Raw genomic sequence first — 16828 nt, forward strand, 5'->3', positions numbered from 1 at the left:
AATGTTTAAATAACGTATAGGGTACACACAGTCCTTCTCCACAAGTAACAGGAGAAAAACTAACTTTTCTGCATTGTGAATCCAGAATTTATATATAATGTTATGTTAAGGAATTAACATGTGCTCCCATTGACTTTAATAATACAAAATCTGTACATCAGCCAAGTAATTTATAATTTTTTTTATTAAAAATTACAACTATCAGTATATCAGCTCCATTGCAATAAGAATCACTTGTTGCTCACAGAAACTCACTGCTTATAAAACCTCTGATGGAAATCCACTTACTCTGCTCACTACTGCCTCACGCTGCTCTAATCTCTCAGGAACTATCCTCCCTTGTCTACTTCAAACATGATTTCTTTTTTCCGGTAGTTGTCTTATTTGCATACAGAAACAATACAAAGACTGAAATATCCACTCCATCAAAATCTCCGTATACGAATTTCACATGTTACAGGCCTCTGTAAGATGAAAAAAAAAAAAAAGAAAGAAATTTCCTTAGTTTGCATGCACTTGTGATTAATTGGGTCCTAGAACACGCTTATTTGCAATACCCATTTGTTCTGGAAACAAGAAAAGCCACAGGGTGCTTGGTAGTGTTCATGGAACACCAGGTTGGCTTTTATACTCGCTGTAAAATCTAGATAACAACAGAATGAAAAAAGAAGCAAATAAATAATATGGTAAAGGTACTCTATATTTTCAAATTTAGAAGAATGAGAGAGATACAGCCTGACTGAGACACTGCATTTTAAAGGCAATGGGAGAATAACAGCAATGAAAGTTAATAAATTAGGAAAGATGTATTTTTGTTAGTGTACGATGCATACTGGTTGCTAGACAAAGAGTTGGATGATGTAACAGATTGTAAGGCTGTGTGATAAATGGCTCAGCGAATTCAGGGTACTGTGCATAGGAATCTTAAAAGGGACTCCTATCTGACACACATTTGCTAAGCTGCATTTGCAGGTATGATTTGCAGCGTAGGTCTACGGTTTCTTCCTCTTTGTTCGTGTGAACAGGATTATACAGCAATAAAACCAGTTGCACACGTAGTCACTACACTAGTGAAAATGAGATGCTCAGATGGCTTCAAATATCCCCAAAGTTCCTGACCCAGGATCTTGGTATATGGACATCCTGCATGGCACTAAGTGAGGTTGATTTCTGTTGAGCAGTTGAGGCTCTGAGCTGCAAAAAATCCAGCTACACTATTTCCATATCATAAAGCATTCTGGGCATACTTTATGAATAAACACAGAATAGTTCCTCTGTGCCTCCAGTATTCGAGAGTCTAAAGAACCAATATAGGTAGGGTCCAGAAGAGGGTAAGTAAGGACACTGGGGCTTTGTCTTTGCTGCTAATGAGACACACACATGTTTTTCCCTGCAGTGATTTAACTAATACCTAACAGCATGTCACTGTCAAATCCTAGTGAAGACATCAGTGGTTTTTGCTTCTGCACAGAGGCAAAGTCAGCATTGCCCTTGCTTAAGTCACCTCATGCTTAAGCTACTGTTTCCCCTTTATATTTACTTGTATGCTTTAATATAAAGAACGGCTTGCAACAGTGCTCACCTAAGACCAGATTATGAGATAGAAACTTATTTTACTCAAGTCATGTTTAATATAAAGATATCTGAACATTGTTTATTTTCTCAAGTAAGCTGCTTGAGAAAAATTACATTAAAAAGTGCCAAAGGTTCTTTAAGTACTCAGGCTTAAAATTTGACTTTTCAATTAGCATGACAATAGTGTCAGTGTTAATAATCACTAACCAGAATTAAAGAAGACATCCTGAGGCTCTGGGAAAACAAAATGTCTTGATGCATAAGAGTTTCAAGCATAGCACATACTCATCCAAAATATCAAAAATAAACAAAAAGGACAAAAAAAAAGCAGCCTGAAATATACAGCCTGAAACAACCTGAAGTATACTTTCGCAAACACTTTTGTGTAGCCTTTTACATTGATTACCCACTTTTCTTTTTCTTCTTTCTAAACCATTATCTATCTTCCTTCTATTACCTGTTCTTCCTCTTTTCTCACTAACTCCCTTCTTTTTCATTCAATCATCAAGTAATTCTTTTCACTTTAAGATTGTCCACATACAAGATCTCCTCCATCCTTTCTCTAAATATTTAATTAAATCTTCATTGGTAACTCTTTTTAATTACTATCTTCTGCATGAGCTGCTTTCCTGACTCCAACATACATTTGCCAAAATGTTGAAAACACCCCTTTCTTAATTTCTTTCCCCAACAAAACCTCTGGTCTCTGCTTTTTTTATTGCTTCTGTTTACCTTACACCGTACGCTCAACAGGTTAATTCAACTGACTGCCTGTATCTCAACGCAGCACACAATGTGGTATCTTTGGGAAAACGTGAGTGCTTCTTGGTGTATTCATTTACCTGTTTTTATCTTATCTTCCTAAGAAAACAAGATTAGTGCATTTATGAGACGTATCTTCTAAATATTTTTGAAATTACTCAACTATATCACACAAATCAACAGTCAGAAAAGAAGTCTCAAAGACAAAAAGGTCCTATAAGCTTAACAGAAATCCTTGGCTACAAGCAGTAGGGTATATTACGTAGTCATTGCAATGAAGGAAGACAAGTGGATCTTAAACGATCAGCTCGCCAGTCCACCTAAATATATCAGTCACCTCCATCCTGGCCATAGCATATACTGTCATTTTTCCAGGAAGAGTGCTGGGAAGGTGAAAAAAATTATTCTAGGCATGAAGATTATATAATAAAAACAAATTAAATGAATTTTATGAAGGTAACATACAAAAGACTATGTGCAAAACTCATAAAGAATCCCCGAGTTAAGCCAAATAATTCCCAGCTGATAACTTCATTGATTTTAGGAGATGAAAGGCTTTTAATAAGGTGAAAAGAGAGGAAAAAAAAAACCCTTAAAAATGCACAAAAGCAATAGGGAGAGAGCAGTAAATAGGCATTTTTCCCACAGCCATGACTGAATTGACTTGAACTGAGTCCAGGTACCTGAACTCATAGAGTGATAAACAAATTACTGAGAAGTTTTTCCAATTAATTTGCTTTCTTGGTTTAGGGGCAATGCTTGTTTTTGCTCTTCTGGAACTATTGTGGAATTAGGTGTTTTTTAACTGACTCCATATAATTATAGTACTAATGTTCCTTTCACTTTGGGTTAAACTTCTTGGATGGATTTGCATACAGAACTCCTCTGTAGAACATCTAACACTACAAGATACTTCTCTCTGGGGAATTTGTCCTATTGTGACAAATAACTTGCCTGTAAACACTGAAACAGCCTGCTTGGAATTACTAAAATCTAGCTCCATTTCTCTGCGCTACAGCATTAAAAATGATGCTGTGAGAAGCTTTGGCTACTCTATTTCCACTGAAAATCATAGGCTTATACCAGTACCAATTCAAAAGCCTACCTTTAAATTTTCTTACAGAAAGTCTAGAAGCGTGGCAGCACGGCATGAAGGGTAACATAGAAGAAATTGCTAGGTCACTCTTCTAGCAAGAATTCTGTATTTTGTCTGGTGGCCACAATGTACCTTGTGAAAATCTATGGAAGGCTATGTCACTGTCCATGGCTGAAAGAATTGTTTGATGTCCAAATACTTGCTCTTGAATATCATTTTTTGCTCTAAATTTCCACCAAAACATTCCCTCACTTAGGTAATTGGGACCTCAATTATTCTCCTCTTACCAGCTGACATCATGTCTCACACCTATACATTACCTGAAATTATTTACATATATGCAGTACTAAGTACATTAGTCCTGAGTTAACCCAAGTGTCAGAATTGAGAAATATATTAAGTTTGTTTTTCAAGTAATGTGTATATTTCATAGATAGCTGGATCACTGAAACATTTAAGCCCCTTTTGGAACATGGAACAGCTGGAAGGAAAAGAAATCACCAGTCTTGTAGCTCTTTGTTCAAATCCAGCATTGCAACCCAGTTACACTGCAGGGCTGAAAGGCTTTGCCCTAAAGCCGACATTTAGCTTGTGCCAGCTGAGAAGAAATGAAGATTCTTGCTGAAAGGATATACTGAAAGTCATACCTCAGTGTGAAAGAGTCATATGGAAAGATCTAATATAGAAGAGATATTGGAAAACTGAAACTTAACCAAGGGACATAAAGCTTTAAGGAAGAAACATGAAAGTTGATGGGCACAAGGCATACTCAAATACAGGCTTTACAGAGTTGCTTTCTGTAGGAAAGAAACAATTTAGAGTCTATTTTTGCCCAGCTTAACGAGATCACATGCATTCATAATCCAGCTTTTTCTTTATTTACCATTTCCCAAGCTGTGTATCAAGAAATCTGAATAGTGATATTTTCAGTTTTGTATAACATAAACATCTTACAGTCCCCTTGTGGCCTATGAAGCACACCTGCTCAGTAATTTCTTTTTATATTCAGACTTGTCAGTTGTCTTCTTTCCGACCTGTTCAATACATATCATGTTAATTTTGTATCATTTGAGTGTCTTGAAATCTATTGTGGTACCAAGCCAATACGTACTCTACAGAATATCTGTATTGTAAGATTACAGCTGTAGTCACTACCAATGGAAAGCTTACCTAAAAACTTTCTAAAAGTTGAAAAGCTGCGGGGCATGAGGTTTAAGATTCAAGATTTAGGCCTTCCAAATATTCAAGTATTAAATAGAATATGACAACTGAGAAACACAAAGATAAAAATTAACATGAATAAAAAAAATATTATTGGAGATGGCATGGCAACTAAAACTCTGAAAGGACTACATTCAGCAAATTGCCTCTGTCACCTACTTCAAGAAAACCATGTCCTCCAGAACTGCTTCATCAACACCAGTATTATTATCAACTATAATTGAACATAGGACAGGAAAAAATTCCTGAGCTTTCTAACACTGTGAAAAACACCTTAATTCTACAGAAACCGTTAATTTGCCCATCAGTCCAACAGATGTAACATGTCACGTGTCTCCCTCTTTCTTTCTCTACCTCCCTACCTACACATAGTACGTGACTGAAAAAAACCTAAAAGGTATATCATCAACTGTTTTCTTTTTACATATTTCAGTCTAGAACTATCATTTATAGCAGACATACATTGCTATTTTTCTCTTTCCTTTCTCAAAGCATGTAGAGAAATGCACTCCATTACAGGATGTTCAGAACGGCGTTTTTTGCTAACAATGCTGTCAAGGAGACAATAAACAAGAAATGAGAACTCAAAAACTATGTTAGAGGGATTTCAGCTGAAGGAATTTTATGAACAAATTGTGTTTCTGGAGAGACAGTTTTGAGAAGGTGATTTCTGTTGAATTTCTTATCCTGTAATTTATAGGCCTAAGAATTAGACATTCAGATCCAAGTAATCAAATTACTTTCCAGAGTAGGTAAAGTATTCAAGTATTAACAGTCTTCGCACTTGGATCGTGATTTGACAGTTAGAAAGAGAAGGAAAAAAAGAAATGAAGACCACTTTCTTGCACATAACATTTTATCCACACTCATTCTTTTCTTCTCGGAGTATCACAGAAACTAATGAGGTACGAAACATTATCAGTGCTGGGTTACACTTTCAAGGCAAGCATGAATAATTTTTCCCACAAACTGTTGTTTCAGGAAGAGGTTGAGATTTTCATGTAGAAGCATTCAATGTTTCCTGTTAGTTATACCATAGAGCTCCCAAAATAAACTCTTGTGAATACTATTAATCCTTTTAGCTAATAGCAATTTGTATCTTCCAGACACTTCAAGAACTTTATTTTAGCAGATTCATAATTCTACTTCTACCTATAAATCAAAATATATGTAAGATAATGCGTTATTGTCTTATACTATTTTTATGCTCAGGAAGGAAACGGAATTGAATACTGCACCATAATAAGCACAAAATGATTTAACTGATGCGAGACAAATTCTACACAATTAAAAAACCAGTATGTAGGGCAATAGGAACTGAACAAAAAGGCAGCTAGGAAAATATACTAAACCAAATAGTTTTTATGCTTCTTCATTACTGAAAATCTTGCTTTGCTACACAGCATCATCACTAAAATGAAGCAGATTAGCACTCACAACTCTAATGCAGATAATTTTGTCAAGGTCATTAGGTGTTCAATAGTGTTTAGTAAAGCTGTAAAAGAATTGCACCTGGATGACTCTGTAATGGTTTGTGTATCAGGAAATGGGAAATGTCGTGCAGATTGGTTACAGATTATTTTAGGGGATTAGTTACAGTGCTTGCAGATGCACTTGCTAGAGGTAAAACTAGGCAGACAACAGGTTCAGAATCATCTGTTATAAATTCTAATTTTGTACCAGGGAGAGGCTTATCAATTTGTGTCTAATTATATTCTTCCATGTGAGATATAAAATACCTCAGGGTTTCTATAATAAAGGCTCATTAATGTGGACAAGAAATAATTCTGAAACTCTTTCTGCCAGGGCTAATGTTAATACAGATTTTAATTGCTCTTACAGGATATTAAAACACAGATTTTATTTTTTTTAAAAATCAGTTTTAATCTAATCATTAAGTGAAGCCATTATTGTAACCCTGTATTTTCAAGTATTGCATCTTACAACGCTGAGTAATTGTGTCGTTACCAGTCATGTTGAACCAGAGAATAAAAGATGAATGCATAAAATATAAAAGCCACTATTATCAAAGATATATGAGCATCAACGCCCTTCAGCTCCTTGTAATTCTCTTTTCTACCTTTAAAATATCCTCTTCCTGCTTGGATAAGTACATATTCTGAAATGTTCTTATAAAAATAAAACAGTAAGTATTGTGAATAAAAAAGAATTAGTATCACATTATGATTTAAAGGAACTCAAGATTTATCTCCAAGGTAAAAGCCAAAAGCAAAATCCTTCCAAAAAAACCCTTTTACTCGAAGAACTAAGATTGCTAATCATTGATATCAAGGATATAATTTTTACGAAGCTAGTTTGGTCAGGTCACTAGAGGGCGAAAACCAAGCGGCGTAGAGCACTCCAGATTGATATCACGTAACTTCGAGGGCAGATAACATCTCTGTTCCTCAGTTTCCTGTGTTTTATGGCTGAAGAAAAAATATTATTTTTACCCCCAGCCAAAAGTAAATTCTCCGTCGTCAAATTCCAAAAACACGACTGTATTTCAATAGCTTTTTGGAAGTAGCATTCAAGTAAATATTCTGTACTGAAAAAGAATAATATTCATGGACTTCGTGGTGATGGAAGAGACACTTTTATGCACACCTTGTCAAACTGCAAAGTACCACTAGCCTCAGGGCTGCTATCATTTGAATAGATGACAGGTGCATTTGTCACAGGATGCATACTATACGTCCACCTAGATAAATAAAAAATATGATAGGCAAAAGGGCCTTCATGTTTTAAGTTTTGTCAGGAGAAGGGGGAAAAGACAAAAAAATGAAAGGTTCTCTCTTGGCATTCTAAAACACAAGCAGACTGAAAAATAAAGCTGATTTGAAGAAGCAGTATGACAGAACTGACAGTTCCTTTATAAAAGGGAGCTGAGCTAACAATAAACTGATAAATAGATTCATAAAACCAGCATGTGTGTTCAGTAAAGTGAGAAAGGGATGTACAAATGCACTCGAGTTTGGATATCATGGATAAGAAGTAGCAGCAGAGAAACACAAGGGTTTTCTGTACATTCATGTACTTAGCAACATGAGCAATATATAAAGGTCTCTTAAGAGAGAGGTCAATTTAAAGACTTGTTATCAGAATATCTTACTCAGAATTCTTCCCTCCTAACAGTTGCATGAAAATATCCTGAGAATGATATTTATAAAAAATCACTAGGGATTCTATGAGTATTTTGAGAATTTACTTTATCTTCTTGTAGATTATAATAGAACACAAATCCAGCACTAGATCTGAGTAACAGTGAATAGCTCATGGAGGATAAACAAAAAAAAAAAAAAGAGTTGTAAAAGAAAGAAATTGGCCAGCTATTTCACAAATAAGAATTCATAACCAATAGCTTTTCTATCCAGGGGATATATGGTTGAAGATTTAACAGTTGATTCTTGGTAGAAAACTCAGTGATGGCGTGAACAAATTCCACTTAAAAACCGTAAAACTTCTATTTGTCTGAGTAAGTGAACTAAAGAGATAATACTGTTGAGTTTTCCCCCCTCAGGAAATGGTTTCAGAGTAATTCTGAAAAACTAGTTGCTACCAACAAATGTCAGTGTCTTAATTGCCGGTTAAATTAATTTCATCGTTATCATGCTCTTTAGTTGTATGCACCATTAACTTCTCAGGTTTCAGTTTAGAAATAAATTGTGACTGAAAATTGGATGACCTCCACATAAATTGAAATGACCGGTACTGGGAGGTAACAGGTCAAACGCAAGAACTGAAAAGACCAGTTCTACAATGAAATGCTCCCAGAAATATCTTGGTACAGACTGGCCACTGCAAGGGTGTGTTAGCAACAGATTTCTTTCTCTCCCTAGACACCAAAGGCCTTCCCTGAGCACTTAGTTCTTTCCCATTTTTGATCCATCATATCTGTAACTTTTAGTTATGGAGACCCTGAGAGAGAAAGGAGTATTTATATCAAAAATCACATGAACGCATGAAAGCAATGCATTCTTAAGTTATCTGAGTAATTCAAAAGCTTGACTTTTATTCTAAATATCTATTTGGGGATGCAATCTTTACGCTTCTTCCTACTTTCTAAATGTTGCTACTAAAAAAAACCACCAAGCAAAGGGCCGCCAACTTCAGCATGTCTATTTTTATGAGTCCCCTTGATTCTTCAGTTCAAATACTTGATAAAATTAAAATTATTTACAGAAATTAAAAACTCACTATAATTCCATCGCTTTCCTTAAATGTACAGCGATACAGCTGTAGCTCAAAGAGCTCTTATAGGCCCCATTCAATGTTTCGCGTGCTTCCGCTCCACTTCCCGGCTCCTGCCCAGGTCCGTGCTCCCACACCCGCCTTGCCTTCGGATGCTGCATCCACCCCTGGACATGGGAGTTTTACTTGCTTCTCTCTAGTGTTTTCCAAAAGTAGCTTTTCTGAAAGGACAGTGAATCTTCCTTCCAAATTTGTTTAGACATCATCAAATCACCACGTCTGACTGATCTGCTGGAATTCCTACACATCAAAAGGGGTAACTCGGTTAGCTAAGGATGAAACTTTCCAGAAGGTAACAGTCTGGTGTAAGATGTAGTTGACTTTCCTTGCATTAGTGAAAAAAAACCCTCCAAAAAAAAAAATAAATAAATCCTTCACAGTGCAATTTCTTTTGTCAGACTTCAGGCTCCTTCCTGGGATTTACTCTAATTCAGGCTCCTTCCCGGCATATACTCTAATCTCTTCCTTAGAGATAATTAAATGTTTTATCAAATACTTCCCCCCAAAGTAGCAGCAGCCTGCATAGAAATTTCCAATCTGAACTGTTAACATATGATAAAGTTAGAAAAGTTTGACACAAACATACAGCAGAAAACACTAGGCAGCCCTACAAATTTCAAGCATAGACCAATAGAAATAGAAGCATGGAGCTTTAAAAAAAGTGTTGAATATAAAAGAGGGCTCGCTGTGAGGGAGAATTATAACTTTTCTGTGGACATTTTATATAACCATATTAATAGGATGTAAAAATGAGAACAGCAACTGCTGCATAATTCAAAGTATTGGTTATGAAACTTGCTCCTTTAATAGCAAAAGGTACAGCAAAATGCCCCACTTCTTAATATGAATGAGAGAAGATGGCTTAATGAAGCTAAACCACTTAAAGTTAAGAAAATAATATTTGTATTTATGCTTCTCTACCATTTTATGTTTCCACAAACATATAAAACATTCTTTCTAATAGTTTGAAAAAAAACTAGGAATAATAGAATAAGATGAATGAAACAGCAAATATTAAATTCTGGTCATTTCTACAGAATGATAATAACCTCTGCATTTTCCTTATATTTCCTTTATATTTCTGTTTGGTAGTTGTATTTTCAAATGTCTTGGCATCTTTCTTCTGGCACTCTAAATATTGAAAGGATGCCACTGTTTTTTGTTTTCCCATGAGAACTCTTATATTAAGCGTTCTTTCTTATGATCTCTTAAATCTTTGCAAGTGCATTAGAAAATTAAAAGAAAATCAGAAACTTGTGCTGTAGACACATTACAGTCAGCTAAATGTCACTGATACCTATTTTTCCAAGGGGAAATTTTACATGAATGAAAAATTGTTCAATATTAAGCCACTCATTCAAATTCTAACAAACGAATACTATTCAAAGAGGTTTTTTTACCACGGATCCACCATGTGTCCATAGCAGTTATAAAAAGGCTGAAACAGGTATTGGGTGGTGGAGTTTTTTCTTTCTTAAAAAACCGCAATGCATGAAAGTAGCAGACACCAGCCTCTAGTTAGAGAAATTTGGACACCCTGTGGGTAAAATATTTAATAAAACAGATAGGGTAATGCAAAATTTTATACTCTATGTTAATGAAACAGAATTAAGTGAAAGGTAAATGATGAAGCAAAGAGTCGTTCCATACTGCCTGTGTTGATGTATTTATGTAATTGTCATCTGTTTTATTATTCACATGGCAAAGATTTGAATTTTTAATAGATTTTAAGTTCTTAAACAGCTGTCCTGCAATCTAGTGGCACTTAAGAGTTTATACATTTTCATAACGGCTTTACAAGAAGATATTAGGCTAGATGAGAAACACCACTAGAATACACTCTGCACAAAATTAATGCTATTTTTTATTTAGACATAATTTTCTTCCTAATTATTTTCATTTCAATTTATTAAACAAATAGTCAAGTAGAAGTGTTTTAAATTTATGCACGTGCTTAACTGTGTGCACTTGAGCTTCTTTTTTGTTTTTGGGGACTGCTCAGTGCATAAAGTTAAAATGATGGCTCAGGCCCTAGTAAATTAGTGATGGTTAGCTTGAAGATGCTTCTGCAGTCTCTTGTGATGAGAAAATATGTTGAATTAGCACACAGATTTTTACTTAAAGTCAGAAAATGAGAAAATCAGTGAACCACGATTAAAAAAAATAAGGACTAAAATTATGCCTATGCAAAAGTACTTCTGATCATGTAAGTCCTACAGGAAAGTGTCTAAACAAGCCACATAACTAAAATAAATATTTCAAAATCCAGGTTATGTTTTATCATGCTTGATTCTGAAATGGTTTCATTTTTATTTCTCATTTGGAAGACTTCTGTTAAGCACATAATACCTGTCGTAGGTATACATCACTTCTGCCTCTCCTAACTTAGAGTCATAAGAACATGCCTGTTAATAATATGAACTTTTTTTAGCCATTATATTAGAAAAATAAAGGACATAAGTGAATCACTTATAGTTTCTTAATTCTCTGTGATGGATTCAGGTCATGTTTTCTGTTATATCAAATCTGATTGCCAAATTGTCAGCTCTAATGCAAATCTCCGTTTTAATCTCCCCTACAGCCCAATTACAAAATTACTTTCTGATCAAGTTCCTAGATTTTAGAACTATCTTACCATTAAAAATTGAAAAACTGATGGTTAAACTTGTTTTTTGTTATGTAAAAATGCTTAAAACTACTTTATGAGGTACTAATAAAAATTGAAACAAATTCTTAGAAATTAAATAAAAAAACCTTGACAAGTGAAAACTACAAAGTTACAGAGTGCATGTAAGGAAAGGAAGAAATAAAAACTTCAGTAATCTTCTAGAATCTGATCATACTGAAGCAGTGAATACTCAGCAAGAATTCTGTTACCAGGTCGGGATGAACCGTAAGAGACAAACTATTTACATCACTCTTAACCACATATGCCACCAAGTGCAAGAGCTGATTGTGGAGAACATGGTATTTGGGTATCAGTAAAACAGTAGAAACACATGCACGGGGCCCAAACATTAAATCACTTTGCCTGATGGGTGTGTGAAAGGGACGAAAATGTAGAGGAAAAACTCAACGCTGATAATAAAGTGGGCAGACAGCATTAAAATTATTATTTTATTCATAATGACATTTGGTTCCTTTTGAAAAGCAAAATACTGCCTTGCAACCATTAGAGATTCGTAAGACAATAGGAACTTCAACATGCCCAAGAAAAGCAGAGAGCATCAAAATTATTATTTTATTCATAATGACATTTGGTTTTATCACTAATATTCATTCGTGTTTCTTCCAGCCCTGGCACAGCCTGACTTCCATGCACCTATCAACACCACATTTATGTATGTCACTGTCAAAAATCGGTTAACAGTAGGATGGAGCAAATTTAACTTTGCAAACCCAACACTTGCTCACAGATACTGACTGCATTTACAAAGTTTACATAATACAATCTATTCTGTTTATGTATGATCAATGGCCACGTCAAGAATGTTAGAAATAGAGAGCATTTACACTGCATTACAAAACAATAAGCAATAAACGCGCACCAAACTGGCAGGCAACTTTAAAATGACACTCCTATTTAATGCTTGGGGGTGTTTTTGGCTTTAGATCTGTTTCAGAAATGAGTTAGGTGATGAAGAAAGAAATTGATGTATGCTTCCCAAATCTTCAAAACAGTAGAAAGAAATTAATCACATTTTTGCCTCTCAGTTGTTGTAACAATGATGAATGATACACTCCTTGAGGAATGTTGCTGAATCATCCAGTAAATTGTTTGCTCTACAGTAGGTCTCATCCACAGATATGCTGACCTTCAGGGTGTTCCTGACAGGCTCAGTTATCAAAATCTGGTTTTCTGGCACAAATTCTACTCTTCCAAAACCATAACTTGTTCATTCGTAAAAAAAAAATAAGGCCGCCAGTAATTGTGCCTGTTTACAACCTTTCTTTCAATTTTTTTCTCTTCGTATAACTCGCAAAACAGAAGAATGTTACACTGAACTGTAATGATGCATTTAGTGAACTGACCCATCCCAATGTCATAACCACATTAATAACTTAATTGAAAATGAGGGCAATCCGTAACTCTGTTTGGCACACCAAAAGCTGATAATTCAGGAGAGTTAAGCTCTTCATCATTTACATAATTGACTAAAAAGGAACTAAAAATAAAAATTAATACTGAGTGTTTACCATCTGATAGGCAATTTTTATCTGAAGAGGTTTTCTAACTGTCTCTCTGCCAACTTTAGGACGGGTGACAGGCACTCTGGGTCAGGGCTCCCCAGAAATGGCTACACAAGTGACCACACAAATCCTGTGCCAGGGCACAGTTCTGTGGTTACACAGCAGAATGGCTCCTGCTGAGGCGAGCATTCAACTGTTCATTTAATTGCTAAGCATCTCAACAGCTGTACTAAATGCAGAAAAATCACTTATGCTCTTAGCTTTAGCTACATACTCCCCCTTTACCACTGCAGTCCCTCGACCCTCGTGGAAGAATGTTGATTGTAAAGAGCATTAGGGTGCACTATTGCCTGCCAGCTGAGCAGCCTCAAATTCATTTGGTCCCACTTACAAGGTGAGCCAATCACAGCTATCCCAGCAATACCTCTCTCAAGGGAATGGATAAAGAGTTGAAGATGTAAAAACAACCTACAGCTTGAAAGAACTTAAGCATTTTAATTTTACCTGAAGTGGTGCTCCTGACATATCTGTAATTACTCTAAGCTGGTCTTCAGTTTCAATTTTGACTAGTGTGGAACTCAACGGGCACTGTAAGACAAGACAGACAAAGCTTTCAGGAAAGACTCACCCTGACCTATGACATTTTAATTCTCTACAACTCCCAAAGGAAGAGTTTCTCCTATTCAGTTGGAAAAACCATCGTCTGTGGAGAAATTGCATCATACATGCTAGCGCTAAAGAAGCCAAAGAGAATGAGTATCAATGTACAGCGTATCCAAGATGCCAGAGGGAAGGTTTACTGCTTTACTTGCACAAGGAAGCAGCATCGTGACAAAAGGGCTAACTGAAATCCATGTAAAAAAAAGCCAGGAAAACACTGAAACCATCCTGAAACAATGTGAAATCTTCATTTAGCAAATGTAAGATTAACAGCTTAAAGTAACCTTAGAGTTTTTACTATAGGAAATGTCTTAAAAAAACGTTACCTTAACAAGCTAGATAAATGTTTAATTTCATGGTTGCAATAGGAAGCATATTTAGCATATGTGAAAAGCTGTGTTACACAGACAAATCTAAGGGACATGTTTTGTTAATCTACATACTTATAATGTAAATTACAGAGTCCTTATCGTTTATCATTGCTTACCATCAATACCACATTATCATTTGCAGACTACTCTCTTTTTTTTTTTAAACCACTTTCAATGGTACAACAAATTAACAAGTTTTTCAGAGCATTAACTCTGTAATTATTTCTTTTTTTTATATAGTAACAGATGGGCATATATCTCTTGGGATAAGAGAATCACGAATCCTTTCTTTGCAAAGCAATTTTCTCTGTCTGTAATCAATACCTTTGTATTAAAATCCAGTTAAATGGAAAAAACAAATGCATCTCTGTACACAAACATAAATACAACTAAACAGTTAGGTGAAATTGTCAGTTGAACTTATCTCTTTAATGCAAGATGTTGCAATCCTCATACAAAGAAGAAAGCACTTATTAAAAATAATAAATTTCATATTTCAATTCTCTACAATATTTTGCTGAGGGTGTTAAGGGAGAGACTACAATATTCCTAACATAGTAGTGAAGCAAAAATCATCAGTTTTCAAAATTAACTCATATGAACATGCTCCAACGTTTTTCCTGCAAGGGGAGTATTATACCTGACTGGTTGACATATATAACTTTTTGAACTTCACTGCTGATGCATGTACATGTGAACAGGAATGACCACTACTTTATCTTTTCCAGTCCAGAATTATACACCACAATAAATACCCCTGTTCAAATTTTGAACATTCTAGTTTTAGATCTGAGCAATGGTGACGTGTTAACTTTAGCCAGAAAGAAAACAAAACAAGCCTTTCCATGGTGGTAACAGTGATTGTTGTGTTGCATATTCAAATAATAAAAATTGTTGGCGGAAACTAAAGACCAAGGAGATGAGAAGTACTTTCTCCCTTTTCTCTGTTAATAGCACTCTAAATCCACCTTGCACATTCTGATCTGTAGTGGATGCTTGTTCTCTGGGAGTACAAACCGCATTTTTTTCTGTGCTTTGACCATTTTGCTTCAGATCCAATTTTAAGCAAAAATTCTTCTCAAAGTAAATAACATCCTCTCGATTTAGTAATTGCTGATACATATTTAATAATACACTTATTTTTATTTCCAACTAGAAAAAAAATCTTTTATTTCCAATAAAAGTAAATTTTAAAAACCCACACTTCTAAATCTGAGTATATCATCTTTAATAATTTAATGTTCTTTTTCTCAAAGAAAATGTTGTCTTTTGACCCTCATGTTTTAGGGGAAACAAAACCTTACTGTTAGATATTTCATTTACTATCTATAATAAAGACCATAATAAGATCACTAAGTTACTCAGTAAAGAAAAACCGCAATGATATAAAGTCTTCATTTGAAGTATATTGCTATACCGTTATTTAAATCGCTGTTACTGAAAATTCCCATGAATATTCCTGCAAGCGACTCTAAAGATGAAACAGGGAAAATTACTCACAGCTAGGTCCATTTTTGTCTTTGTCATCTCAGAGGGGTTGCCTACGGACAATAGCATATGTATCGGAAAGACACACAGCAGTGATAATCACAGGTAACATCCTTTTAGTGAAGAAGGAAATGTTCTCCTATTTAACACCTGAAGCACGGCAATGATATCCCAGTGCTGTCACTGCCGTGTTCAGGTTAGCTCACAATGCAAACAAACTTTTGCAATGGCAACACGACGAATCCTCAACAAATGCAAGAACAATCACCTAAAAGAAGGAGAGTTCTGGTAAAATTGTAGCTGCGTACTGAAGATTTTTAGAAGCCTATCTTAGCTGAGCACATGCACACTTGCAGTAATATGCATTTCTAAGTGAATAACAAATAGCCTGTATTCTTTATTTAAGAGGTCATATTGATTTTCGAAACAGTTGTAGTTAAGTAGCTACATTAAGAATGCATCTTAATTACAACCAACTCAAATGTGCAACATGTTTTAATGATGGAAAATAAATCAATCAGCATAAATTAAAAATGACAGAGGCTCAGAACGAGAGATGCTGTACCTGACACTTTCAGACTGTAAGTGGATGATATAATAGTAATAAATTGTTGGAATACAGTGTCTGTTAAGTGGAAGTTATGTACCACACTGCTACAATAATCCCACAAAATATAACCATACTTATTGCTAGTATGATTTTGTCCCTCTTTTGTTAGAATGAGCTTTGACAAAACTTAATGTATTTTTTCCTAATTCAATTCAAGTTACAATTGTTACTTCTCTCACTGCTACATGAGCTGACCAAGACAGAAAGAATAATATTTTAAACATGGATTAGGAATGTACGAGAAAAGTAGCATCTACACATCTCCCCAGGTGACAATAAAAAAGACAGGACTTATTTGAATCAGTAAAGATACAAAGTGATCATAGTTTGATGCAAGAAAAATACATGGTTTGAATAGCTCTGAAATTTAAAAAAAAAAAGCTACAGTGTTTTAGGTTCTTTTTCAAAAAAACCCTGTATACCATCCCTCTAAAGAGAGCACTTGACTAGAAGTACCTTTGTTTTGTTTGAAATAACAGGTCTTATGTCCATGATTTAGACTTTGTCCTAACAGCCAATGTTTTGAAGAGAACTTTTATGAAGCACATTTCTAGTTCTGTCCCTTTTTTATAGTTCCTGCCAAGATGTTATGTTCTGTAACTC

This window comes from Apaloderma vittatum, unplaced genomic scaffold (assembly GCF_000703405.1).
Source record: "Apaloderma vittatum isolate BGI_N311 unplaced genomic scaffold, ASM70340v1 scaffold5345, whole genome shotgun sequence".
Lineage (NCBI taxonomy): Eukaryota > Metazoa > Chordata > Aves > Trogoniformes > Trogonidae > Apaloderma > Apaloderma vittatum.